The sequence below is a fragment of the Hylobates moloch genome, unplaced genomic scaffold (assembly GCF_009828535.3).
Source record: "Hylobates moloch isolate HMO894 unplaced genomic scaffold, HMol_V3 SCAFFOLD_11, whole genome shotgun sequence".
NCBI lineage: Eukaryota > Metazoa > Chordata > Mammalia > Primates > Hylobatidae > Hylobates > Hylobates moloch.
In genome coordinates this window covers 85369260-85396862 of record NW_026652286.1, presented here as the reverse complement: position 1 = coordinate 85396862, position 27603 = coordinate 85369260, and positions in this window count along the sequence as shown.

Genomic DNA, 27603 nt, shown 5'->3' with positions numbered 1-27603 from the left:
AAAGGTTTCTGCCACACCATGTGGAGTTTCATCCCCTCCAGAAGGCAGAAGCCTGATTTTCCCCACCCCAGGGACTCTGGCTCAGGTGTCGGAGAACTGGGTAAGTTTCCTTGGTCACCAAAGTGGCTTTTGCAGGAGGTCAGATCTGTGAATCATTTATTCATTTATTAAAAACAGATGAGTTGAACAGCTATTTTACTCCAGGCATTGTTCTAGACATGGAAGTTACAGATATGAATCATATTTGAGAAAAATCTTAATTTGGTTTTAATTACAAAGTGTATGCATGTGTAAAAGTGTGTGTACGCTTTTGGTGATGACTTTTGTAAGTGGCTGTGTGTGCATATGTGTATTCATATATATAAGCCCACATGTGCGTGCATCAAAATGTGTGTATTTGTCTAAGTAGAAATGATCTTGTGGATAAGTCTAAGAGTCTGAGCATCTCCCTGTGCATTCTCTTCCCCAATAATTAAGGAAAAACTCTGGGATGAATTCTCTGTAATAGGTCTGAAGTTTATGTATATGGAAGGAGGGAGTTATTGTTGGAGAGCATTTGCTCTAGGGATTCCGGGAGCCGGATGCTCTTACTATCTTGCATCACACTCACCTCATGCGTGGTGGGATGGGCACAAGTTGGAGATGAGAACCCAAAGAGCCAGGAAGGCATAAGGGACCGATGGAGGTCAGGGCACGCAGGAAGCAGGAAGTCAAGACTGGAGTGAAAGAATATGCTGAACCCAGAGGATAGAACTGGCAAGAGGTTGGAGCTCCAGGCAAGAGCTGAGGGCTTGGCACCCAGGGAAGGTAGAAGATAGAAGATCAGGAGCAGAAAAGAGAATGTCTGATACCCAGGCACCCTGGCAAGCCATCAGAGCAGAAGGTGATTCCAAGACAAAGGCTGTCTTGGGCAGAGGCTCATTAAAATTTCCTGCAAAGTGGCAGCCAGGGCTGACTTGAGAACCAGGAAGAGCTCAGGGTCTGAAGGCAACTTGGCTCTTCCTGAAACACGAGCCACTGATGCCTCCAATGAAGACTGAGTCTGTTGAGTGGGACTAGGACAAGGTGGCTGAGAAAGCCCAGAGGGGGTCCCGAACCAAAATGGGGAGTAGGTCAGGTCAAACATCAAGGTGTCCTAAAAATACATAGCCTTGTTTATGCTGTCCTTAGAGTGGTTTGTCACTTAGATGGGCTTCTTTGAAATTTACGCTCACCTAATATCATTTTTATTATGCAGTTAATCACTGGAGAGAAGGGGGAAAGGGAGTGTATCTGAATGCTTCTATTTCATTTGCTTAATGGAGCGCTCAGAGTAGGAGAGACAAAGCTCCCTAATCATTTAGTTTAGTAACAGGAGTTATATTGGAGAGTTTCTGACAGTGCCATCCAGCCACTCTGGGCAGGGAGACTGACCGTCTTTATCTTGGTGCCCGTGAACAGATCCAGACATGTCTTCAAAGCTGTGCTGTCTTCTGGGCATGCAGATAACAGTGCTGATAGGAGAGGAGGCTGGGGAGAATGGCAGAGGCACACTCGCAAAGCCTGTCAGGGCTTGGAAGAGAATTAAGTCTTATTTCCCACAGTAATCCAGATTGCTGGTTTCTGGGCTGTGGCAAGGATTTCAGATGTTAATTCCAATCTTGTCTGCCGGTAGCTGGATTTCCTTTCAACCCTGGGCTTGTGAACTGGGCTGACTTGCAGGGGTGCTCAGTTCTGTTCTCAGCATGGGGCCTGGGCAGAGGAGGGCAGAGCATGCTGGGGCAGAACCCACCCGCTCCCTGCCCCGCCAAAAAAAAAAAAAAGTATTTCTTCCTGGGCTTATTTGGCTTGATTTCTAGGCCATGAGAGCACATTTCTCATCCAAATGAGAGACAGTAGTGGTAGGAGCCCGGGCTGTCGAGTCAGGCTAGCCCGAGTTCCAGTACTGACTGCTTAGTCAGTAGGACCTTGGACAGGCCACTGGGAATTGTGGCTGCTGTGACTCTGAGAAGCAGTACAGCACAGTGACTTAGAAAGTGGGCTCTGGGGCCAGATGTCCAGATATGCCCTTGCTATGTGACCTTGGGCACATTATTTATCTCTGTGTTCCAGTGTCCTATCCATAACAGGGAAATTATAATAGTGCTACCTCATAGGATTGTTATGAGGATTGAACGAACTAATACATATAAAAGCATATACATTTAAAATATATAGGTATATACAAATAGTTTTAGACAGCATGCTGCATATCTGATGTTAATTTGGCCATATGTGTAAAATGGAGATTTGGTAGCACTCACCTTAGAGGAAGATGAAGTGAGACAGTGCTTGTACAATGCTTTGTGTACAAATACAGGTAGAATACCTGGCAAACAGTAAGGGCTTAGTAAAGGTAAGCAGCTGTAGCTGTTGTTGCTAATGAAAGCAGCATTTATGCCGAGGTCAGGGCCCAGACAGCAGAGCCAGACGGTCTCCTTGCCTATCATCTCTCCTAATGGGGAGGCGGTCTGGGAGGGCTGAGCCTAGTGACATCATGACAGCTTCTCAGAGAGATGCAGCCCGTCTCTTAAGCCGACTCCGGGCCTGGCTGAGCGTCCCCTATCTTATCGACCCAGGGAGGCGTCAGACTGAGGGAGCTGTTTCCTTCATGAAAGAAAAATGCCTGTGACTCTGAATCCCCGCTGGGTGTGAGACAGAGGAGGAGTGGGCTACAGTGGGCATGGGGCCAGAGGAAGCAGGAGTGTGTGTGTGGGAGGAGCAGAGAGACGGCTGGGCTCTCACCGCTGGAGACAAACGCGCCCTGTCTGGAGGTTTGCTGCGTGCTGGATGCCTGCCTGGTGCTCGTAAAGGCAGCATGAGTGTGAGCTCAGCGGGGACCCTCCCTCATCCGCGGAAGACCCACTTCAAGAAAGGGCCCTGGCAGCGCCACATGTGACCCAGGCAAAGTGCCCCTGTAGGGCCTGGGGTTGAAAGTCTGGATGACCACTTATGTAGGTTAGGAGCTTCTTCGCTTAGTCCTCTGAGGATGCCAAGCCTGCATGGGTGATGACCATGATGGCCTGAGTGGAGGACACAGAGCATGGACCCCTAAACCTGGGGGTCCCAGCCTGGGTGAGGCACCAAGGGAGCTCTGTCCTTCTGGCAGCTCCTATCAGCAAGTCTCCCAAGCTAGCACTCTCCTCCGATGACCTAAGATCTATTTTTATTCTGCAGTGCCTTGTCTAAGAGCAAATCAGTTCTCCTTGCTCAAATAGCCAGTCACATTTCAGTATTGTGTAGTCTAATTATTTCCCAAATGATAAACAATGAGCTACCATTTAGCCAGTGCTTAGAAGAACCAGACTGTCCTGCATGCTTTATTTAGCGGGCTTAGCACTTGAGTCGCCTCACTTGACCGCTTACTAGCTATGTAACCTCAGGGAAATTTACTTAGTTTCCACAACCTCAGTTTCCTCACCTGTTTGCTGGGGACCATCCCGTTGTGACGGATTATTGCCCTGAGGATGAATGTGATACACAGTTCTGAAGCAGGAGCCACACCAGTTGAGGCTGATTAGCTACTGCCACAGCTGAATATCCAAACTGCCAGCAACAGAGACCAACACTGAGTCCCCAGTATGGCACCATACCTTGAGGAGACCAACTAGCCATTTGATGACAAGCTGTCTTTGCCAGACTTCTGTCCTGCAAGGCCAGTGGTTTATTTTCATAGAAATCGATGTGTGCCTTGAGTATGGGTTTGTCTTTTCTGAACACACCCAGCATCATTATATGATAGACTTTTAAAGTGTTTGCTCCATTGGCATAGGGTCCCGTATTAAATCATGACAGACCCCGGGATATACTTTATAGCGATGACATTACAGGAGCGAGGCCGTGAACATGGGATCCATTAGTCATATCCCAGTGTGCATCATTCAAAAACTGCCAGCTTGATGGAAGATTGGAATGGCTTGCTGATGGCACAGTTGCAGCACCAGCTTGGAGGCAATATTCTGGAAAGATGGGATGCTGTCCTCTATATGCATTAAACAAAAGAACTTTCTGTGGTGCTGTGTCCTGATTAGGAAGAATGCACTGATCTAGAGACCAAGGCATGGAAGTAGGAATGTCCCCACTTACCAATGCTCTTGATGATCTTTTGGGAGACTTTGTACAACTCTTACCTCTGCAAGGTAAGAAGTCCTGGTCCCCAGTGAGGGGTACACTTTCACCAGGTGACACAGCAAGAATCCCATTGAATCACATGCTGCAACCTCCACTGGGCACACTGGCAAGAAGAGGCATCACCATCTTAGCAGTAATTGACCCCAATATTTAAAAGGGAGGCAGGCAGATCATGAGGTCAGGAGTTCAGACCAGCCTGACCAACATGGTAAAACCCCGTCTCTACTAAAAATACAAAAATTAGCCAGATGTGGTGGCACATGCCTGTAATCCCAGCTACTCAGGAGGCTGAGACAGGAGAATTGCTTCAACCCGGGAGGCAGAGGTTGCAGTGAGCCAAGATCATGCCACTGCGCTCCAGCCTGGGTGACAGAGTGATACTCTGTCTCAAAAAAAAAAAAAAAAAAAAAAAAGAAAGAAAGGGAGGCTGCTGTTGCACAATGGGGACAGGGAAGAACATGTATGGAACCCAGGTGACCCACTTGGGTACCTCTTGGTATTTCCCTGCTCAATTATTACTGTTAATGAACAGGTGCAGCCACCCAGGCATGAGAAGATCATGGTGATGAAGGGCTCATAACCTTGTTGATAAGGATCTGGGTTATGCTATCAGGTAAGCCAACAAAGGTAGCAGAGTTGGTGACTGTATTAGTTTGTTTTCACACTGCTGTAAAAACCAAAATGCCTGAGACTGGGTAATTTATAAAGGAAAGAGGTTTAATTGACTCACAGCTCCACATGGCTGGGAAGGCCTCGATGATTGTACAGACATTTACAATCATGGTGGAAGGGGAAGCAAGGCACGTCTTTCATGGCAGCAGGTGAGAGAGAGCAAAAGGGGAAGAGCCTCTTATAAAACTATCAGATCTTGTGAAAATTCACTCACTATCATGAGAACAGAAGAAGGAAACTGCCGCCATGATCCAATCATCTCCCATCAGGTTCCTCCCTTGACATGTGGGGATTGCAATTTGAGATGAGATTTGGGTGGGGACACAGAACCAAACCATATCAGTAACTGAAGGTGAGGGGAACCTAGAATGGACAGCAGAAGAGTAAGAAGGCAAATGCAGAGTGGGTGCCACTAACCCCTATTGTTTTGATCTTCCCTCAGGAAGGGAGGCCTGTGGGAATCCTGGAGGAGCTGCTCCTTGAAAGTGTATGGGGAAGTGGATCTAAGTGGCCTGGGGGAGAACACAGGCATGTTCTCCCAGACTCCTTCCAGGAAGAACTAGCTCTGAGACAGAGTAGAGTCAGCAGAGAGCTTCCAGCTTTCAGCTCTGCCTCAGCAGCAGAGTCAGCTCGAATTCCCGCCCTTCCTGGGGATGCCTGCATTTACCTGGTTGCTGAGTGACACTGATGGATATATTCACTCCAGAGCTCTCTGCCAGGTCGGCTGAGGCTTCATGGAGCCTGTATTGCAGTTCAAGTTCTTCCTCTACCCATCCTACGTCCCCCACAGTCCTCTCCCTAATAAACATCTGCACTGCATATTCCATCACAACACTGCTTCTGAGACGGCTCCCCACCCAATGTGAAAACATGTAAAGGGCTTAGCATGGTTCCTCATACCTTCTCACAAAAACCTGAAATGTCATTGTCTTGAAGTGTGAAAATTCAGCACCAGATGATGCTGGGACCTCCACCGTCAGGCTGGGGCAGAGAGTAGGCTGGCCTCAGCAGGATGGGACTCCTTGAGAGGGCAGCAGTGTGTTGGCTCAGTAATTTGCCAGCTTGGAGGGTGGTGGTGGGCCTGGCAGGAATGCCTGGGGACTGCTGAGGTCTGCAGTGTCATTCTAGACAAGGGATCAGTCTTCTCTGCCCTGGCTGTAGAGCACAGTGGAGGCACTTGAGAGAAAAATGAGGCTGAGAGTTCAGAAGGGGGAACGGGACTCAGCCAAGTCTAAGAGGTTTTGGGCAGATTTTCACTCCCCGTGGAGAAGGGGACATCTTGGCAGAGAAACTGAGGCAGAAGTGCAGTCCTATGTCTGGGCCAAGCAGAGGGGCTATGCAGGAAGTAGAGGTAGGGAATGCTGGCCACCAAGCAGAGGGATTCCTTTCAGAGGACAGTGGCTTATCCCTGAGGCTGCACCCACACTTCCTGTCCTGCTGAGGTGGGTGCTCAGAGGCCCCTCCTGGGAGAAGAGGAGAGCAAGGGTGGGCCAGGGAGGGCAGTTTCTGCATAGGAAAGAAAGACCTCGCTGCTCCTCCCCTTCCGAGCCCCTTTTCTCCTTCCCATCATCACTCCTTTTCTCCAACCACTGTCTTTCCCTGGAATTCTGCAGTAGCTTCTGATGCCTGCGCCCTTGACTCCTCCCACCTCTTCTCTGCACACAGCAGCCTTAAACAAGGCAGCTCGTGCTTGACAGCATTTCAGATGCTTTCATGACTTCCCACCACTGTCTCTTGAACCTGGCATGTAAGGCCCTGTGCAGTCTGGCTCCTCCCAGCTCCCAGCCTCATCTCTCCTCTTTTCCCACTCCACTCCCTAGGTTTCAGTCACAGCCAATCACTTTTACTGCTTCCAATGCATCAGGAACCTTCCCACCTCCATGTGACACTCCCTGGGAGTGTTACTCCCCCTGTCCAGAACACTCCCCACACCTCACTCTGAACACCAGCCTATTCGGATCAAAGCTTAGATAATACCTCCTCCAGAAAGTCTTCCCCAACCACAAGCGTGGGCTAGGTGCCCTTCTAGGTGTCCCTGGCATGGTGCTCTGTCTATGCTCCATGCTCCAGCAATTGTGCTGATCTCTTCATCCTCCCACCAGACTAAAGCTCTGTGCAGGCAAAAGCTGTATCTGACGCATGACTGACTGTTGTATTTCCAGAGCAAACAGGGCATACAGTAGATGCTCAATGTTTGTGAATAGCAAACCGTGTATTAGAGCATGGATCCATGGATTTGTGAGGCTGGCTATGTGCCCCACATGCTGCACGGGTCTCCTGCCTCAGTGGCCTGATGCAGACAATGTGGAGATTTCTCTTCACAACTATGAAGATGCTCAGTAAGAAGCCAGGCATGCCTCTGAGTCCTTCTCTGCTACTGTTTTAGCAGTGGATCACATCCCCTCATTTAAGGGCACATCTATTTCACTAGGTTGTATGGTACAAGGTGAATACAGATTATGTGATTACAAGAACCAGGTTGCAACATTTTCAGTTAACCTGGTTCTCACTAAAAGTATCCATCTATCACTGTGTCATTCTTTGACTTTCTAGTCCGCTGCGCCTCTAGACAAGACCTTCAGTGTTCCTGCCCAAACTTGCCCATGCACCCTTCATTCACTCCCTATTACACTTTTTTTTTTCCCTGCCCAAGCAGAGGTGTATTTCTCTCTTTCAGTTTCCCAGGACCCTACACATATAGATGTGTGATGGGGAGAGGTATTTTCTGAATCCTGCAGCAGTGTCTTCGGCTTTGGGTTGAAACTGCTGTCTGTACCGTCACTTGAAATTTACTTCACAGTATCCGTTTGCTTTTTCCCAGAACACTCATCTCACTAGGCTTTTGTCTGTTCTGGGCCCCAAGAACTCTTTTAAGCTCCTCTGACCTGACCTGACCTCCAATCTTGGTTTACCAAGGGGGCATGCCCGTTTAGACAACAGGTGCTAAACCAGTATACAGGTTTGAATTCCACCTCGTCCACTGGTAGGCAATGTAACTTTAGTCAAGTGGCGAAGCATTTCTATATCCACTTAACTTGTTTGTGAAGTAGGCTTAGTCCTGGCACCCATGTCATGGGGCCAATGTGTAATATAGGTAAATGACCTGGCATATAGTAAATGCTCAAAAATGTTAGCTTTTACTATGCTGAGGTCTTCCAAGCTCTTCCCTTTTTCTTTGTGACTTAGTCATGAAACTGCAGCAGAAAAGCACACATGATTTCATCTGTATAAAGTTTTAAAGATAAGAAAGACAAGTATAATATTTAGACAGTAAAATTCTAAAACAAAACAAGGAAATGGTTACCACAAAAGTCACAGTAGTGGTTGTCTCTGGAGGGTGGGAGGGGAAGTTATTGGAAGGAGGAAAGGAGGGTGGTTGTGTTCTATTTCTTGACCAAGAATGGTTACAACAAAATTTGTTTTGTGATAAGTCATCTGCATGCATATATCCATTTCATAGACATCTCTGAATGTGTGTTACATTCCACAAAAGGTTAATATCTACTACTAGATTTTACTATCTAGAAACTACCTTTTTTGTTTGTTTTTGTTTTTCAGAAGGAGTTTTGCACTGTTGCCCAGGCTGGAGTGCAGTGGTGCGATCTCGGCTCACTGCAAGCTCTGCCTCCTGGGTTCACGCCATTCTCCTGCATCAGCCTCCCGAGTAGCTGTGACTACAGGCGCCTGCCACCACGCCCAGGTAATTTTTTTTTTTTATTTTTAGTAGAGACAGAATTTCACTGTGTTAGCCAGGATGGTCTTGAGCTCCTGACCTCGTGATCCGCCCACCTTGGCCTCCCAAAGTGCTGGGATTACAGGCGTGAGCCACTGCACCTGGCCTAGAAACTACTTTTTAAAAAAGTTTAAACTCCCTTTCCCCTTCTGCTTTTTTCCCCACTTATTTTTTGTAACAAAATATGCATAACATAAAATTTCACCATCTAACCAGTTTTACATGTACAATTCTGTAACATTAAGCATATTCATAAGGCTGTACAACCATTACTCCTATCCATTTCAACAACTTTTTCATCATCCCAAATAGAAACTCTGTGCCCATCAAGCCATAACTCTCTGTTCCTTTTACCCCCGGTCCCTGGTAATCACCATTCTACTTCCTTTCTCTATGAATTTTCCTATTCACTATACCTCCCCTAAATGGAATTGTACAATATTTGCTCCTTTGTGTCTGTATTATTTCACTTAGCACAATATTCTCCAGGTTCATCCATGCTGTAGCATGTATTGGAATTTCATTCCTTTTCATGGCTGAATGATATTCCACTGTTACATATATGCCACATTGTGTTTATTCATGTTGATGGACACTTAGATTACTCCCACCTTTCGGCTCTTTTGAATAATGCTGTTATGGGCATGGGTGACAAATGTATGTTTGAGTCCTTGCTTTCAGCTCTTTCGGGTATATGCCTAGGAGTGGAATTGTCGGATCTTTTTCTGCTTTTAAGCCAAAGGAATGGACCTCTCCTCTTCACAAAAATTTCTGCATGAATTCTAGCCAATGGGAGAGGTGAATACTAGAGGGTTGAATGGGGCAAGGAAGTGAGAGAGGCTTCCAGCTTTGGTCACTTGTAGATGAAGCAAGAGCCGAGCGGAAGCCAGGGATTCCTGGGTTCTGTGCCAGTGCCATGGCCTCACATGCTGCTCCTGCTCTCTGTGCCCAGTGACCCCACCATGGCGTGGTAACAGTAACTCCCTTGTTAGTGAAGAAGAGAATAAAGAAGAACAAGTGGGAGATGGCAGAGACCTGAGAGGGGCATCTTCTGTAGATAAGGAACTAGATGGAATTTTAAATAGAAAACAAATTTATTTTAGCTGGAGAGATGAGGATAAGGAGAGGCAGAAGGGGGCAGAGGTCGGTAGAGGAGAAAGGGCAGGAAGAAGGGCAATGGGGAAGGAGCAGAAGGATAGGAGATAGAGGAAGTAAAGAAGGTGGAAGCAGAAAAGGTAAAAGAGGATGAAGAGAAGAAAAAGAAGGCAGTGGAGAAGTAAGAATATTTTCCAGTGGGAAAGGGAAGGGGGTGGAGCTTGCATCCCAGACCACAGCTTCTGGTGCTGCTGCTAGATTCCAGAGAAAAATAACAACCCGTCACTCTTGGTGACTGGCAGTGCACTTTAGAGGGCCTGCTTGCAGCAGCACTGACAGACACAGGCGTCCTTAAATCAGTGAAACAGAACCGCCCTCAGCCTGACCCTCATGAAGCACATTCCCACCTAATACATTATTGACAAGGCTGACTTTTACCAAGACGCTCTGGCCTGCTGTGTAATAAATGTGTATTGGCTGCTCTTTATCACCCATTACCTCGTCAAAATAATTGTCTTAATTTCATTGTTAAAGTGATTAATAGGGCAAGTGTTAAAGGAAATTAATACTCAAAAGGAAGAATAATTGTAACCAAAAAAGAACTCCTCTGAATTGGTCTGGTGGTAAAGTTAGGAATTCTGTAGTTAATGAGGCTTAGAGAGTTAAATATAGAATAGTCTAGGAGGGTGGCCAACTGTGGGAGATGGAAGGTAGGAGAGGTGGGCTGGAGAGGCAGGGAGGGAGGGAGACAGAGTAGTTCACACATCCATGCCCACTCACGGGAACTCACAGAGGCAGGTCAGTCTCACAGGCCTCTCTGACCCCACAGTGCCCAGCATAGTGTCTGACACCTGAATGGCCATAGAGCTCACATTGCTCAGCCTTGGCTATTGCTCTGTGTGAACTCCAGGTAAGGAGAGGCTGTGGGGGCTCTTGCTGAGTGGGGCCCTAGACCGAGGCTGGGCTGTTTCAAACAGTCAGGAACAGCCTGGGGACAGGCTGTTGCTGCACTGCCTCCTCTCTGAGGTGCGGGAGGGAAGTCAGCATCTTGTTCTTCCCCTACCCTGCTGCCCCGACTGGTGTCCAGCCACACACCTTCCTTCCACCCTGGGTCCCCACGGCGTGCAGAACTCCTGCGTCACTGACCTGGCAGCTGCAGAGGCAGCTGCATTCCAGGACAGAACTGGAGCAGGTGCCTGGAGGCTGTTCTGGACTAGCCTTTCTATCTGCAGAGATGATCTGGGGATGGAGAATTGTGATTCTCTTAGACAATTTCCTCACTTGTTTATTCAATCATTCAGCTCATGTCTATTAAGCTCCTGTGACATAGCACGTTCTGCTTTAAGAGCAGGGCCTAGGAAGATAGAAAGACTTGGCCCTTTAACTCAAAGATTTTCCAGTCTGGTGGAGACAAAGACTCGTGCAAACAGATAATTACTACACATACCTTGTCTGTTTAATGCTCACTCTCTTAGAAATCAATTTTTTTTGTATTCTGAAAGTTCTCATAGGCTCTCAGCCAATGGAAACTTCTCAAAAGACCTTTCTTTGTGCCTTGGTCGATAGGTATACTGAAAACACCCTCAGCTAATGATCTGCAATGTGTGCTGTGTACTCTGTGCTGAAATTCTTCCAGCCCTTTACTTTGTGTCCCTGAAAATAATTGTGATACTTAATGGCTGATCAAAGGGGTACCATGACGGTGGTGGTCCAGCTGCACAGAAACAACAGCATCATAGTGAGATGTGAAAATGTGAGCTCTACCCACTCGAGGTAACTTCTAAAAATAGGTGGAAATAGAGTAGAGATAAGCAGGCAATTAGGAAGTAGAGAATACCTTGACTTTATGAAGGTCATCATAAATGACAATGCAGCCTCGGAGGCGTGGCTGGAAAATGGGTGAAAGAACCTGGGAAGAACTCTGGCCCAAGGCGGGTAGGTCATGACTTTAGTCTGTAATCCCAGCTACTCCAGGGGCTGAGGCAGGAGAATCGCTAGAGCCCAGGAGGTGGAGGTTGTGGTGAGTTGAGATCGTGCCACTGCACTCCAGTCTGGGCGACAGAGTGAGACCCTGTCTCAAAAAAATAAAAATAATAAATAAATTAATGAATAAATAAATAAATAAAGGATGTGAAGACAATTGGAAGAGCCCTGTGCCCTGGAAGCCATCTCCACAGAGACAATGCCACGAGGACTCTTGGCATGCTCATTTCGGTAGAACCCTGCGCTGAAGTCAAGCTCTGGCCAAAATCTGGTTTGTGGGTCTGCCTTACACATAGGCCTTTGGAAGGATGGGAATTCAATGCTCACTTCAGCCTCACTTCTGACATCCTTAGATTTTTGCATAACTACTGTGATCACATAAGTTACTAACATACAAAGTCAGTACAGCAATATCAGTGATCCAAACAAGTTATTCCATTCAGGGTTGTTCTTATTTAAACATTCCCTTTGAACTATGGGTATGGAGGCTATCAAATATAGGAAAGTTGAAGGGGAAAAGTCTCCCATAAGCTTTATACGTTGACATTTTATCAATCAGTTGAGGAATAAATGTATATTTATTATCACAAGATTAAAATGGTGCAATACTTCATGCCTATTTCAAAAGCTGTTAATTTTTTATGTGCAAAACATTATTCAGAACTTTCAAAGAGTTAATATGAAAAAGGAAATAGAAAGTGTGTTGGCTCGATAACTTTAGGAAGAATGCAATATCCTTTTCTGAGCAAAGAAATCTTTGTAAAAATTTAAATAATAATACAAGCCGAATATAGATATTAGATTATATCACAATTCTTATCTTTTGTAAAATTGTCTGGGTTTAAGCATTCATCACATTCAACAAAATGACCTTTAAAATTTGTATTTAGTGTTTCATTTTTAAATTTTATTTAGATTATGAGTCCTTCCTACTTGTAAGTTCTTCACATTTTGGAGTTTGAACTAAAAGTAATGTGTCAATCTCAGGATTTCATGTGGAAGAAACACTCATAAGTCATGTCCAATAATATCCACAAGAAACCTTCTTCTGTTGAGACATTAAAAAATATGAATATGAAATAAATAAATGTATTGGAAATAAATGAGGTACAACTTGAATAGCTTGCTCTTCCTCAAACTTCTGTTGAAAATAACTGTCCATCAGAAGTTCAGGGACAGGGCCAGGATCGTACGGTTGATTGCTCCTGAACTACAGTGCCAAACTGCTGAAACTTAACAGCTAAAATTTTTAGTTATACAATTGTAATAATAATTATTGTTGGTAGCGTTTCTGATTTATTTCTAAATTCCAGAAGTTCCTTTTATGATAGTGGTATTTGGCTCTGGTCCAATATTGATTTTAACATTTGATGTTTGGCCAAAAGATGGTTTCAGTAAGTATACACCTGTCCAGTGTGGTAGGTGCTCTAACAGACATGGTGGTAACATGGATGAAGTCCTGCCCAAGTGTCTGGCAGAGGCCTGGAAGGCTGCATATTGAATCCAGAATGGAGACTGGGAGCATCAATTCAAAATTTGCCCAGAGAGCAAGGTGGGGTGGGATGTTCTAGAAAGAGAAAACAGCTAAGAAATGTCTTGAATACCTTTTGAATGTTGGGCATCACTTTGGAGTTTCTCACATGCTGCTGATAAAGACTTACATGAGACTGGGCAATTTGCAAAAGAAAGAGGTTTATTGGACTTACAGTACTGCGTGCCTGAGGAAGCCTCACAATTATGGTGGAAGGCAAGGAGGAGTAAGTCTCCTCTTACATGGATGGCAGCAGGCAAAGAGAGAGCTTGTGCAGGCAAGCTCTGATTTTTAAAACCATCAGCTCTCTTGAGACCCATTCACTATCACAACAACAACATAGGCAAGACCCGCCCCCATAATTCAATCATCTCCCACTGGGTCCCTCCTGAAACACGTGAGAATTATAGGAGCTACCAGATGAGATTATGGGTGGGGATAGAGAGCCAAACCATATCACCCTGTACCCTAGACTCACCTACTACCACGACTGCAGTAAGGGGAGGGACTGTCGTGAGGCTGGAGTTGCTGAGGGAGCCCCAGATTTGCCTAAGGCCTGATTCCTTAAAGTCCCAGCCCCTGTGACCTTATTTCTAACCCATAGTCTTACTGCTCACAACACACCAGAGCCATTCCCTTGAGGCTGCCATTTTCTTTTCCCAGCTAGGCCAGGGACAGAGGTGTCCCGGGCACCACGCAGAGCCTTTGGCTTCCTTTGTGGCCCATGCTTTCCAGACCTGCCTAGTGGTCACCCTGCAAGTCTCCCCTCTAATGGCCTGCTTCTCCTCAGATGCTTTTCTTTTTTTCTTGGTCTTTTTTTTCCCCCTTTTGTCTCTTCTAGGGAAAACCCGCTGCCTGGCACAGCTATTGTGTTTGGAAATGAGCCTCCTGGGCTGGTGAATAAATTGCATTTTATCCCTCCCTGTCACTTCTGGTTGGGGGAGCACTGAGAGATGAAAGCAGAGACTTCAAAAGCGCTTCTTTTGACACAGGGCTGCATTTCTCATTTCCAAGCCTGTCTGGCGTGCTAAACCCGGCTCTTTGGCAATCATGGCAGGAACTGCACCTCGGCCATCCTGGAGAATCTTCTTGGCCTCCTGGGTACAGCGCCACCTTGGAGATGGGTCTCCTGGCCCAGGCACCTGCTGGTCAACATCTTCAGTGAGTCTGCAGAGTGGGCAGGTTTGATTCTTAGCAAAACGTTGCTGATGACAGGTGACTCTGTCCTCCCCCCAGGGAGAAGCCATTCCCCTGCCTGGAGTACCCTTACCTAGAGGAGGAACTGAGCACTTCCGTCTGTATTGTATTATTGAACCACATAGAGAGATGCCCAGTGCTTTTTATTTGGGGAATTACAGGATTCTGGCAAGGCGTTTCCCTGCCTGGTGGGTCTTCATTTTCTCCCCTCTTCCCTGCACTGGCCCAGCACTTGCTTCTATACTCCTAACTGGGCAATTTCTCCTATTAAGACTCATGATCTGCTGTCTTCCTGCTGAGATGAGCATGGATTGGGGTTTGAAAACTGGGGAAGTCAGCCACTCACTGATCCTGCACATCCAGGGGATGGGGAAACTTTCCTTGGGCCCGGGCTCTGAAGGGCAAAGGCTTCTCCTTCATCCCTGTCTGGAGAGGCTGAGTGAGCTGGGGAACTGGAGGAGGAGGCTGGCTTCTGAGATGCTGATGTTCCCGTAGAGCTGTGGGAATCTGACAAAGCTACCAGAGTCTCTATCCTCAGACCAGCTTCCACTCCACTCAGGAATAGCCCATGCATTATGAAAGCCTTGATGACTTCACTTCTGAGTATACCCAGAATTTAATAGAGTGTTGAGTGTGGAGGTAAAAAATATTGTGCTTGGAAGGCGATATGTACAAAAGTTAACAGTTTGACCTTAGAATTAAGAGAATTCATGGACCAGATTCTGGCTCTGCTACTTACTAGCTGAAGCTGGGTAGTATGGAGGCTTTACCTCAATCTCCACAACTGTAAATAGGGAGAATAATGGCACCTGCCTCATAGTTGTTGAGAAGGCTGAATGACATCATTTGTGTAAAAGTGCCCAGGCCAATACTTAGCATAATGTTGATGGTCAGAAAATGATTATTTTATTGCATCACTCACTTGGGAGAGGGTGTAAATTAATGGAAAGGACACAGCTTTTGGAGATGGAGAGGGTGGGCTTAAATCCCACTTCAGCCTTATAGTGGTTGTTAAACCTTGGCAAGTCACTTACTGTAAGAATAACAACCACCACCACCAGCTACCACTTATTAAGTGTTTGTCATGTGCCAGGTGCCTTACCGGAGACACCACCTCATTATTCTTCACAAGGGGATAAGTCACTTGCTCAAGATTTTGCTGCTTGAAGAAGCAGAGATGGGATTTAAAGTCAGGTTCCCAACTTCATCCATGCTTATAACTACTATACCTCTTCACTACATAATTTCCCCTAACTTCCCTGAGCCTTAGTTTCTTCAGATGTAAAATGGGGCTGATAATGCCTACCTCTTAAGTTTAAGATGGGAGTTAAAGACGATAACACGTGTCAGACCCCAACAAATAGAAATCTTGACTATTAGTCACTTCAGAAGGCAACGTTTCATATTAACAATTCCAAGTTGCAATGCCACTGACTCTGGGAGTGGGAGGAGACTTTACAGGTCATCAACTCCCAACCTCCTTCAACCCTGATAGTCAAAAAGAAGGCAGTTGGTGTGGACCTGGCATGGCTTAGCTGACTTCCTGGAGAGGGAAGAGCAGAATGTTCCAGAAAATGAAGATGTTCAACCAGGACTTGAGGATTGTATTAGGAAAACTTATGGTCAGGTCCCAAGGCTTCTAGCTTTTATATTCCCCTGCAAAACTCGTTCTGGTTAGAGGGGATCCACGCTGCATTTGCAGTGATGCTATGAGCTTTCTGCCACTTAAGTACATGCCCTTGACCCGTCCTCATCCTGCTCTGACTCCTTCACAACTGATGATCATGGAACCAGTGTCTCCAGGGACACTCTGTCTCCTGCCCTCTCCTCAGGAACCTTCTCTGGGCTGCGACCATGGTTTCTGTTTTGCTGATAGGGAAAGAGGCCTCTCAGAGAGGAGTCACACGGGGCTGCTGTGACTCTGTATTGATGGGACGGGAAGTTAAAGACAAGTGAGCAAGTGGGCCCCTTCCTCAACTTTGGCCCTGACCTCCCCTCTGATCTTACCCAGATCATGCCTGCCTTCTGGGTAGGACTGGACACTCACCCAGCCTCAGTGACCTGAGGTTTGGAAGGGAAGCAGGAGCTATGTGAAACCAGAGAGCTGCCACGCATCCCCACAAGTGACAAATTCACAGGAGTGGAAAGAAAAAGAGCCCTGAATACTGATGGCTGTGCAGCTGCGAGAAGTAAAGTTTCCAGAATTGCAATGAGCAGCCTTGTGCTGGAGTTTTATGTCATTTGCTTTCAATTCCATTTACAGTTATTTCTTGTTTTTATATCATGTTTTATTGAAATCCATTTTTTACTTTCATGCTTGAGGCTCAGCCATGGATCTTTCCTTCCTCCCCCATCTTCTGGCTCCTGAGCACGTGAAGGTTCACATTATGCAAACACCACAGAAAAAGGTTTTGAAGCATCATGGGGTTTTTGTCCCTGTCTGTATTTCTCAGAGATGAGTATTTATTTTCCTGAAAGCAGGCTGGGGATGCAGCCGTGCAATCCAGGGTGCATTTCAGAATCCATCGGCAGGCTTGTTTGCCGGGGCCAGAGGCCTCTCCTCTCTTCCTTTTGTAACTCTGTAGGGAACGCAGTCCAGTTCTGTGCTCACCATGAGCCCCATTACATGACCTACTGACAGGTGACAAACAGACTAGATTTTCCCCTACTTTGAATTGCAGGTTCTTTAAGTAGAAAGAGAGAAGAAACAAAAATACGGTTTTTGAGCCACTGAGGCAAACCGGAGCATGTCTGGAAATGGAACCAAAACAGGGGTCAGAGCCTTCTCCATTTCCTGCTGCCCCCACACCTGACCCTCCTGGTCTTACCTGGGGGGCTGCCAGAGCTTCTCACTGGGCTCCCTTCCTCCATCCTCTCCCAGCACAGGAGGATGTTCCCAAATGCCACAGCTGTCAAGTGTCTCTCCAGCTCAAAACCTCCAGGGCTGCATGGGACCTGACCCCCTCACAGCCTCTGTTCCAATCAGGCCAGGCTCTTCACCACTCTGCCCCATTCCAGGTCACTTCCACTCCTGCGTGGTTGGCTGGGTGTCCTCTCCTCCTGGAAAGGCTTTGCATTCTGGTGTGCCCCTGCAGGACCAGCTCTACCCCACCTCCTGCAGAAAGCTTCCCTGGCCCACTCAGGCTGCTTATGCCCCCTTCGAAACTGTGGCTGTTTGGGCGCACTGTCCCATGTCTTGTGTTAATACCAACTGTGCACTGAGTGCCCTGGCTCTTGACGGAGTCTGCATAACAAGGTTGTAAATAGAACCTGTGGTGTGGTTTGGCTGTTTTGCCCCCTCTAAATCTTGTGGTGAAATGTGACCCCCAGTGTTGGAGGTGGGGCCTGGTGGGAGGTGTTTGGGTCATGGGGGCAGACCCCTCATGAATGGCTTCATGCCCTCCCCATGGTAAGGACTGAATTCTGTGAGAGCTGGTTGTTAAAAAGAGGGTAGCAGCTTTCCCTCTCTCTCTTGCTCCCTCTCTTGCCATGTGACACGCCTGCTCCCCCTTCACCTTCCGCCATGAGTGGAAGTTTCCCGAGGCTTCACCAGAAGCAGATGCTGACGCCATGCTCCTTGTACAACCTGCAGAACCATGAGCCAAACAAATCTTTCTTTGTAAATTATCCAGTCTCAGATATTCCTTTATGGCAATGCAAATGGACCAACACAACCTGAATATGAATCCACGGAGGCTGTATTATTTTATACTATGTGGTCTGTGCAATCTTAGGCAACTCACTTCATCTCCCTGTGCCTCAGTTTCCTTATCCATAAATTGGAGATTATAAGAGCACCTAACGCATATGGGTGTTGTGAAAATTAGTCAATATGGAGAGAATACTTAGAACAGTGTCTGGTACATAAGGAAATACTACACAAATGTAAGTTTTTCTTATTACTAGTTCCAAAGAACAGAAAAAAAAAATCAAGACAGCTAAAATCTTCAAAGGATAATTTATTATTATACAGGTTATACAAATGTCTTGTATTCACAGAACCCAAGGGCAGGGAGGTGTCAGGGTCTCGGTGGGTACTGACGCCAGATGGGACATTTGATGATTCGTGAGAATCAAGTTCCTCTGCTTCATCCCTCAGCAGGAAACACAGCCCTCGTAGCTCCTGAGTTACCTGTCGCATGGAGAGAATAAAGCTCTCCTCACTCATAACTAAGGAAATCCTCTGATTGGCCTAGTTTGGTTCAGAGCTTCATCCTTCATCCAGTCAATTCTGCCCAAGGGGGCAAGGCAGGGCCACGTTGCACAAAATGCCCACAGGGGCTTCGTTGTTGAGTGCTGTGTGCGTGTGGGGGTGGTTACTGAGAGAAAAGAACCCACTGGCCCTTCAAATTGTGCCTTCTACAAGTGCAGAGGGCTCTCTATACTTGCCCTGTATTAGTTCACGTGTAGCACAGGATGCCTCACATAGTGGGTACCGGTTATAGATTAACCACAGTTGAGATGTAGACTCAAAATAATAGGATTGCAGCTCACTGGGGTTGCTCATTAAAGTTTGGAATAAATTAGAGTCTGAGAGGTTTCCAGAACTCCTTTCCGCTTGAAGCAAGGAAATGGTGCTTTTTCCTGCTTCTCCTTGTATTGCCCTCCCCACCTCCGCCATGTGCCAAGATATTGGTCCCGGGGAGCAGCATTAATGAGCTCAAATTGTAGCCAGAACTTTGGAAATCCGCAGTTACCAACAGTCTCTTTGTCCCGATAGCCGGCAGAGGCTAGGGCTGCCCACTCAGCTGAGCTGAACTCCCTTTTCTCACAGTGAATGGTCTATCAGGCGACGGCACTGAAAGTTTTCCTCTGGGCACTGACTGTGTGGGTGTCAGCCTGGGGGGTCTAGGCAGTGTGGCAATAAAGAAAGTGCTGGAGGAATGCCTCGGCTCAAGTCCTTCGTAGGAGTGAACTTAGGCTCTAGGGAAGAGTGAGGATGGATCACTATGGGAATATCTCCTTCATCTTTGGCTCCAAACCTCCCAACTTCCCACACACAGCTCATTCATATCGACAGAGAAAAAGCAGGAAGGCTGCCTGCCCCTTTCCCACTCACTTTCATTGGGGAGGGCAGTGGTTCTCAGGTTCTCAGCCATGGCTGCTCATCAGAATCATCTGCAGAGCTTTGATAAATGCTCATTCCCAGGCAGCACCCCAGATGAATGAAATCAGATTCTCTGTGGATCTGACCAAGCATTCATGTATTTTTTAAAGCCCTCCAGGTGGTTCCAATGTGCAACCAAGGCTGAAACCTTCTGTGTTAGGGCACTCATTTGTTCACACGACTCCAACCACCCTTAGATAACTTGAGAACCTTTATCTCCAGCCCCGCACACTCACTCTCTCTCTGTCCTGAGCTTCTCCTTGCCTAAGTGTATCCTCTCTTGAATAACTGATTGGCATGTGAAGAATGTTACTTGTTCTGAACTCTTGTTTGTTCCCTCCCAATTCCTTCTCATCATTCCGAGCTCTTTTATCCATTCAAACCTGGGTACAGAATGTGGCTAATCTGCTTAACTCCTCAGTACCTCTATGGTGGGCAGACACTTCATTTGTGCCACATTAACTGGTGCTTATGTTGCTTTATAAATATATCACTCATTATAAGCTTCTTGAGAGTAGGAGGGACCATGAGTTCTATTTTTGGCTTGTTTTTATATCTTCCCAGAGTACCTAGTAAAATGTCGACTACCAGTAAATGTGGTTGCCCAAAGATAGAGGAAGGAGAGTGCTGGCCAAGGATGGTTTCAACTGAGCCAAATCAGGGCTTCTGAAGGCTGCGGCTTCTCTATCAACACTCTCAATGCAACCCCAGAGTTGCATTACACCAGCCATAGGGAGAGAAAATTCCCCTTACCCTTCTACTTAAAAGTGCTCTTCCCCTTACATTTGGGAACAGTAAATATGAAAGGAACCATGGAAATGGGTACTAGGAGGTTCAGTGTGTGTTGGTCACAAAGTGGGAGAAGCTTAGTAATCATAGCTACCACCCATAGAGTACTCAACTGTGCATCTGGGGTTTTTCATACAACTGTTCACAATGATAGTATTATTAAACATTTCTGAAGCTCAGAAAGTTTATTTTCCCAAGGTAAATGATAGCACTTCAAAGTGCCCTGCAGCGTTTAGTAAGCCAGGTACCTCCCAAAGCAGACTTGAAGCAGAAAGATGAGAATCAGACAGTTGTCTTTGTCCTCACTCCAATCAACCTCCTTCCTTATATTTAGTGACAGTAGCCCAGGCAAAGGTTTGCTGACTGCCCTGAGGTTGCCCAGGCTGGAGTGCAATGGTGCGATCTTGGCCCACTGCAACCTCTGCCTCCCAGGTTCAAGCAATTCTCCTGCCTTAGCCTCACAAGTAGCTGGGATTATAGGCACCCACCATCATGCCCAGCTAGTTTTTTTTTCTTTTGTAGAGATGGGGCTTCACCATGTTGGCCAGGATGGTCTTGAACTCCTGACCTCAGGTGATCTGCCCACCTCGGCCTCCCAAAGTGCTGGGATTATAGGCCTGAGCCACCACGCCCGGCCTCATTATCTTTTTAAGAGGGACCCAAAACCACATCCACATCTGTACCTTTTAGGGGTACAGAGGTCAAAGATATCTTGCACATGCACACAGACATGCACACACACACACAACCCACAGCTGGATGGCAGCAAACTGAAGAATATATATACCTGACACACAGATATGCAATGTTAAATTATATGCCGATAAAGATATCTTTATCGGCATATAATCATTATTGCAGTAGTGTCATCTTCATCATCATTATCATCATCAATCATCATCATCATCATTTCCGAGTGGGGACAAATTGGTTGCAAGCAACAGAACCAACTCAGGCTAGCTTAGGGAAAACAAGGGAAATGTATCAGAAGGCTGCAGGATCGCTTTAGAAAGCAAAAGAAAAAAATGCAGCTGGGCCCCAGGAAGGGAGGTAGGTGCTGCCAGCACACTCTGTCTTCCCTCTCCGTGTCTCTATGCTTGTTTCCCTAAGACTTCTTTTCCATGCTTCCCAGTCCATACCACACAACGTGGCTGCCCAGAATCCTCCAGTTTGCCTGTTATGGTCCCAGACACCTGTCAAGCTTAAATTCTCTCTTAGTCCCATTTCCAAATTTGTGGAGAAGAGCCTCCAACTGTCCCATTTCAGGTCCTATACCTCCTGATGACATCCCTTTTCCCATAGAGTTGGCCAGTGGGGTTCTGGAGTGGACGGGGCATCCGTCTTTCTGGATAGGAAGGAAATTATCAGAGAAAGGAGGAATGATTGTGAGCTGGAAATTTGCCCCAACAAATAATAATAGCATAAACGTTAATGTATTGGTCCAGATACTAAATTAGGGGTTTTATATTTTTCTCTCGTTCTCACAGCAATCATTCCAGGTAAGTATTGCCATTCCCATTTTACAGAGAAGAAAACTGAGGAAATTAGAAATTACCAAACCCCAAGACATTGCTTTTCATGGATTCAAGCACTTTTGGAATCTTTTCCTTCTGGAGATCAAGGTGGGCTGTGTGTCAGGTATGTTTATTCTTCAGTGTTTGCCTCCACCCAGCTGTGGGGTGTGTGTGCGTGTGTGTGTGTGTGTGTGTGCGCGCGCGCACACACACGCGCAATGTCTCTGTGGGTCTGCATGTTCATACTCTTCCATGGCTGTGTCCTGAGACTCTGAGAATGTTCATTTTCTAGTGGGGAGAGAATGTTCAGCTTGATCCTGCCAGCCTGAGTCAGTGGAGCCACAGGCCTGGCTGGCTGGGACAAAGACGCTCTGTATCCATCAGGAATGTAGTGACCTCATCATTGCTTTCTTCTGTGGCTTGGGTTTGTGTTAAGCAGAAGGAAGAGAGATTTGGGGTCAGGGCTTGGTGCCTGGGCCTTCAATCACATACTCCTCCATTCCCCTCTCCTTCTGTCTCAATAACTGCTCTGGCCAAGCAAGGACTCTGGTTTCATCACCATGAAGCTAAAATGGAGCTTGGGCTGGAGCTGGAGGTTCCCCCAGACAGTGGAGCAGGAAGGCCTGGAATAGAGAGATAAAGGACTCAAGAATGAGGAGACCTGACTACAGCTTGGCTTTCCAGAGCCGGCTGTGGGATTCTCTTGAGATCCTATCACAGCTTCAGATTCCCAGTTTCCTCCTCAGTCACGTGAAGGGCCAGATGACCTTTAGTGAAGTACTTTGGAAAATTAACCCCGGGATCACTGAGTGGTCTCATCCTTTCCCCTTGTCTTTTAAGGAAAATCATGGCTTAGGATGAATCCACAGTGGACGTGGTAGTCTTCTTTAGGTATGTAGTGCACAGGTACAAAGGATGTTGTCCTGAGCACAGATTTAAGCGGGCACTGCGGGGGTTTGCAAACAGTTTTGGGTTTGTTTGTAGGTTTGACAAGAAAGTCATAGACCAGCCGTGTTGCTGACTTTCATCTTTGGGCCTCAGTTTCCTCAGCTGTGAGAAGACTACCCAGCTAGACAGTTTCCAAGGTGTCTTTTGGCTGTGACATGTGATGAATGGCTCAAGTAGCCTGTGTACCCCATCCTCACCGTCCTGCTATGTTCCTGCTTCAAACACCCATTTTCTAGTCCGTAATGTTCCAATTGTTAGGGCAAGAGACATAAAATTTGTGGCGTGTGTGTGTGTGTGCGCGTGTGTGTGCACGCATGCACATGTGAGAGACAGACAGAGAGAGAGAGAGATGGATGGTGGGGAAGAGAAGAGATGAGAGTGAGAATAAGAATAGTGTTCCAGGAATCTGTCATGCATTAATTGGTTCTCATAAACCAAAGCCATCAACCCTTCCATAGAAAATACAAGCCTGGATAATAAACCAGAAATAATGGTATGAATGGCTTTAAATCTTTCATATTTTAGGCCACAATCACCCTGTTTGACCCCAGAGTTTGACACAGATGTTGGCTTAGGGACCAGCAGCCTGTTCCTGCTGTGTCCCTATGCCAGCTGGAGACACCCGGCCTTGGAGGCTCACGTTATGCCGACCCCCACCCCAGTGCTGTCACGCCACTGCCAGTTGTTCCTCGTCTTAATCCTACTTCATGGTGGTCATTTTAAAAGCATCAGAGCTTTTGACACAGAACCAAAGGTAAATTGTATTTGCCATAAATGTGGGAGGTGTCCTTATAAGGTGGGGCTCCTTCTCATGGGAGCAGTTTCTGTTGGACCCCACCTTGCAAGTGAAATAACAATCTGGTGTATTCCACTGGGGCACCTTCTCTTTATAATTTATAAATCGGATTTTAGTAGGACACTCAAAAGGATTAGTTGAGGAAAACTGAATTCACATTTGAGGATAAACTGTGCGCAGACACAAAGCTTCAATACAGCCAATTACAAAGAATATTCGGCTATAATGGCCCTCTAGGGCTGTGCTAACTCCAGTCCCTCTTTCTAAGGATGGTGGGCAGGGAAGAGGAGAGGCTGGGGACAGTCTGTGATCTGGCCTGACTTGGAGCCTCTTCCTTTTCCTCTAATTCTGACGCAGAGTCTGTTGTACCCCAGTCTGGCACCCACCAGAAAAGCCTCTTTTGGGCATCAGGAATGATAGCAGATTGTGGATTTCTCAGTGTCTGTCTGCAACTGCTCAATATTGAATGTACTTAAGACACTTGCTTTGACCAAATAGAATCCATCAATCATATCACTTTCCTCCTGCATCTTCAATTTTCACCCCTAATTGTTAGGATACAGACTTCCACACCACAGAATCCTCAAAAGGGACAACTCCCAAATGGGAAAGCCTCTGCGAAATATTTTTTGCTTGTCATGTCTTCGTTGGTGGTGGGAGGGCTTTTGGGATCTCGCAAGGTATTGGTTAGGATACTGCCTACCTTCTGGGTTTAATGATGTGTATGGAAGATTTCCCATTCTATTCAAAAGCCCTTTCCTCTAGAGTTGTTTTCTTTATCTCCTTTTGAATCAATTCCACCATCTCTGTCTTCTCTCCTTCCCATCTACCCCCCGCACACACCCTTGATGAAGTAGCTGAGCTGAAAAGCTATCCCTTTGAACAAATTCTACTTCGCTAATACTTTATTATCTACTTGTTCTTAATTTCAATTGTATGAAGGCAGTTACCATGAAATGCTATGGGGACCTAGCTCACTTATGTATAAAGCCAATCATTAGGGCAAGACTAATTACAAATAGCAAATTAAAAATCCGCTTGGGTTGAGTGAGACAGTTATGATAGTTAAAGTTGCTTATTTCCGACTTTAGTGCTCTCAGAAGCCTCCTACACCTCCTTAGATCAAAGCAGTCTGGAAGGACAAGGCATTATGGTCCAGGCTGAGTTTACACAAGACATTTAGAGATCTTGGCTGTCATAATTATCTTCTCATCACATCAACTGGCCACTGGCTTTCTCCACCAGACCCTATCTTATGTGGCATCTCAGAGGACTCTCATTTCAATTCTTTATTACCTCATAGCCATAACCAGCAGCTCCCCAGCCAATGTTGCCTTTTGAGGGACTTAATCGATCAATAATTCTGTTTAAAACCCAGCAGGGCATTGCAGTGAATGGGCCCTTTCTCTCCACTGGTACCTGTATTTGGTTTTCTTCTTTTTTGCTATGGATGAAGATATCTCATGGATGAATGATGCCATTGTGGGCTTGGAGAATACTAATATGGCAACAGGTCACAACATGAGTGACAGGGAATAGAACAACAGTAGAAAAACATCTGGGACATGCCTTATGGACAAGAGACATAAAGACCAGACAAGAAGGAAGAGAGGAAAAGAGGTGAGAAGTCACATTAGAAAAAACTTACAGGAAAGCATTGATTCAACCAAGGGCATGAACTTCATTGAGTGGGTGGAAAAACTGACATTGTCTGGTACTTGGAAAAGAGTTTTATTCTGAACACTCCTGGTCTTGGATAAAGGGAGGAAATTTTAACCATCCTAGAGAGTCAGGGGCTGCTTCTGCAACTGAGGCTTGTGCCTGGTACTTACTGGAAATGGCTTTGCTTCCTGAAAGGTGAAGATGGAGAAAGCTTATTGAGAGATCTCTGATTGTGGGTGTGAGTTGCCTGGGAGAAGGAAGTGACACAGGATAAATTAAGATCAGTTGCACGGTCAATGGGTAAAATGAATAGAGTTAAAGTCTGAATCTCACATATACATAACTTTTCTTATCAATATGTATTATGGGAATTCTCATTGTAAGAAAGTTATTGCAAATCAGCTTGTAAGTCCCCTCTTCTAAGAAGCCTTCCTTGAATCCCCTCCCTTCCTGATTTTTTTCCTTCCTATTTCTATAACTAGGGTGACCAGGTGTCCCAGTTTGCCCAGGACAATCCTGGTTTGCACCTGTTGTCCTGATGTAATCATCAATAGTACTCCCTTTCATTTTCCTAAGTATCCTGGTTTCACTCTTTCATAATACTCCGCACTTCTCCATATCATAGCACTCACTGATCTGTGTAATAAATGATTTATCTGTATCCTTCATTAGACTGAAAGGCCTCTGAGTACAAGCGTCTCGTCTGTCTTGTTCACTGTTGGATTTTCAATACCTAGTACTGAGCTGAGCAAACTGCTGGCACCCCAAAATGTTCATTAGGTAGATGAATAAACGCCTATGATCCAACTCAGGTTCCCAGGGTGGCCTGGCAGGAAATGCTTCACGGGCTATTCTAAGCAAGGTAGCAATCACATGGAGAATATGGGAATCAATTAATCAAAAGCTTTTCCCATCCCCACCCTTAGGTAAACTGATTTATACATGTTGGTAGAGTCCAGCTCCCTCTGTCATCTGAGTGTCATCTGTACAGGCAGCCCAGGTCACTCTTTTTCTCTACAGTCGTTGTTGTATAAAGAGCCAGCATGGGCTGTTGTCCACATGAATTAATCCCTGGAAATAATGCCGTCCTGAAAGACCAGCAGCCTGAGAGTAACAGAGAGGAGGGGCAGCAGCAGGGGCACTGATGGCCAGGTTCAGCTTGGTCACTCACTGACATTGGGATCTTAGTCAAAGTGCTTCACCTCTCAGCCATACAAGAGAAAGATCCCTTCCAGCTGTCATCCTCTGTAATTCAGTAACTATCCTAGGGTTCACTAACGTAGCAGCCAAGGGCTGTGAGCCAGGATTATAATCAGCTTGGTGGAGAACTAGAGATTGCCTTTGGGGTTCTCCACCTTCAGTTTTGGTGGGGCTTGTTGCTCAGCAAGGCCTTTCCCAGGGTCCCTCTTCCACCCGAGAGCCCTGCTAATCAACCCTGAGGTACTGGCTCCCCTGCCAGGCAAAGATGAGAAGCATTTAGGAGTATACGATCCCAGGTAACCAGCCAGGTATTTAACCAGGATAATCTAGAGCAGGGTCACTGGGTAAACATTCTGGACTGTGATTGAGAAAGAATGCAAAGGATCAATCAGAGCTGTGAGAAAAAACCTTCAACAGGGAAATGGCAGCATGGGATCAGAAGGCAGAAATACTCAATACGGTGTAGGAAGCAGTGGGCAAAGCTGGAGAGGCAGAGAGAACAGCGTGGATACTGCTGTCAATCAGGGAAATACTTGAGTGGTGCCGTTTTTATGGAGCTGTGGGTGTGTGAAAGGCCCAACTGCTGAGAAGGCCTGGAAAGCTAGTGACTACCAAGGATTCATACAAAATCATGATTGGGGTTATTTGAAATTTAACAGAGGATTCCTGAAGATGCAAATCTTCATCCAGAAAGCAAATTCTCACATGACGGAATTTCAGATGGTATGGCAAGCCTAGAGGAGGGGCTATTTGGAGCCACTAAGAATGGGTCATAAAGCTCCTGCATAATCTGCCTTCCTCTAAAGCCAGAGTCAGTAAGCTAAGCCAGGATCTAGGGGAATTGTTGAATAAGATCGGTGAAAGGTCCTACAGCTTTTTTAGCCTCCAGTGTTACCTGAAAGCTGAGGACGACAAGTTGGTCAGTCAGGAGTGGAGACAAAGGCACAAGTCTGTGCTTCTAAAACTGTCCCTTTTGGAAGAGTGAGCATGTGCTCCTGGGTTCTGGAAATATAAAGCAGTTCCCTAAGAAATCACAGGTTCTGCTGGGACCTGTCCCACATCTAGGAGTTGATCAGCTGCTACTCAGATACTGTGAAACTGAGGGCCCTCAGTTGGGGGGGCTGCCACCAAGGGAGGGACCACGGACTCTCAGATAGTGACGTCTTATGTCCCCAGAGAGCAAAAGATTCCCTGGGAACTTGAGAGGAGTCAGGGAAGCCGGGATGG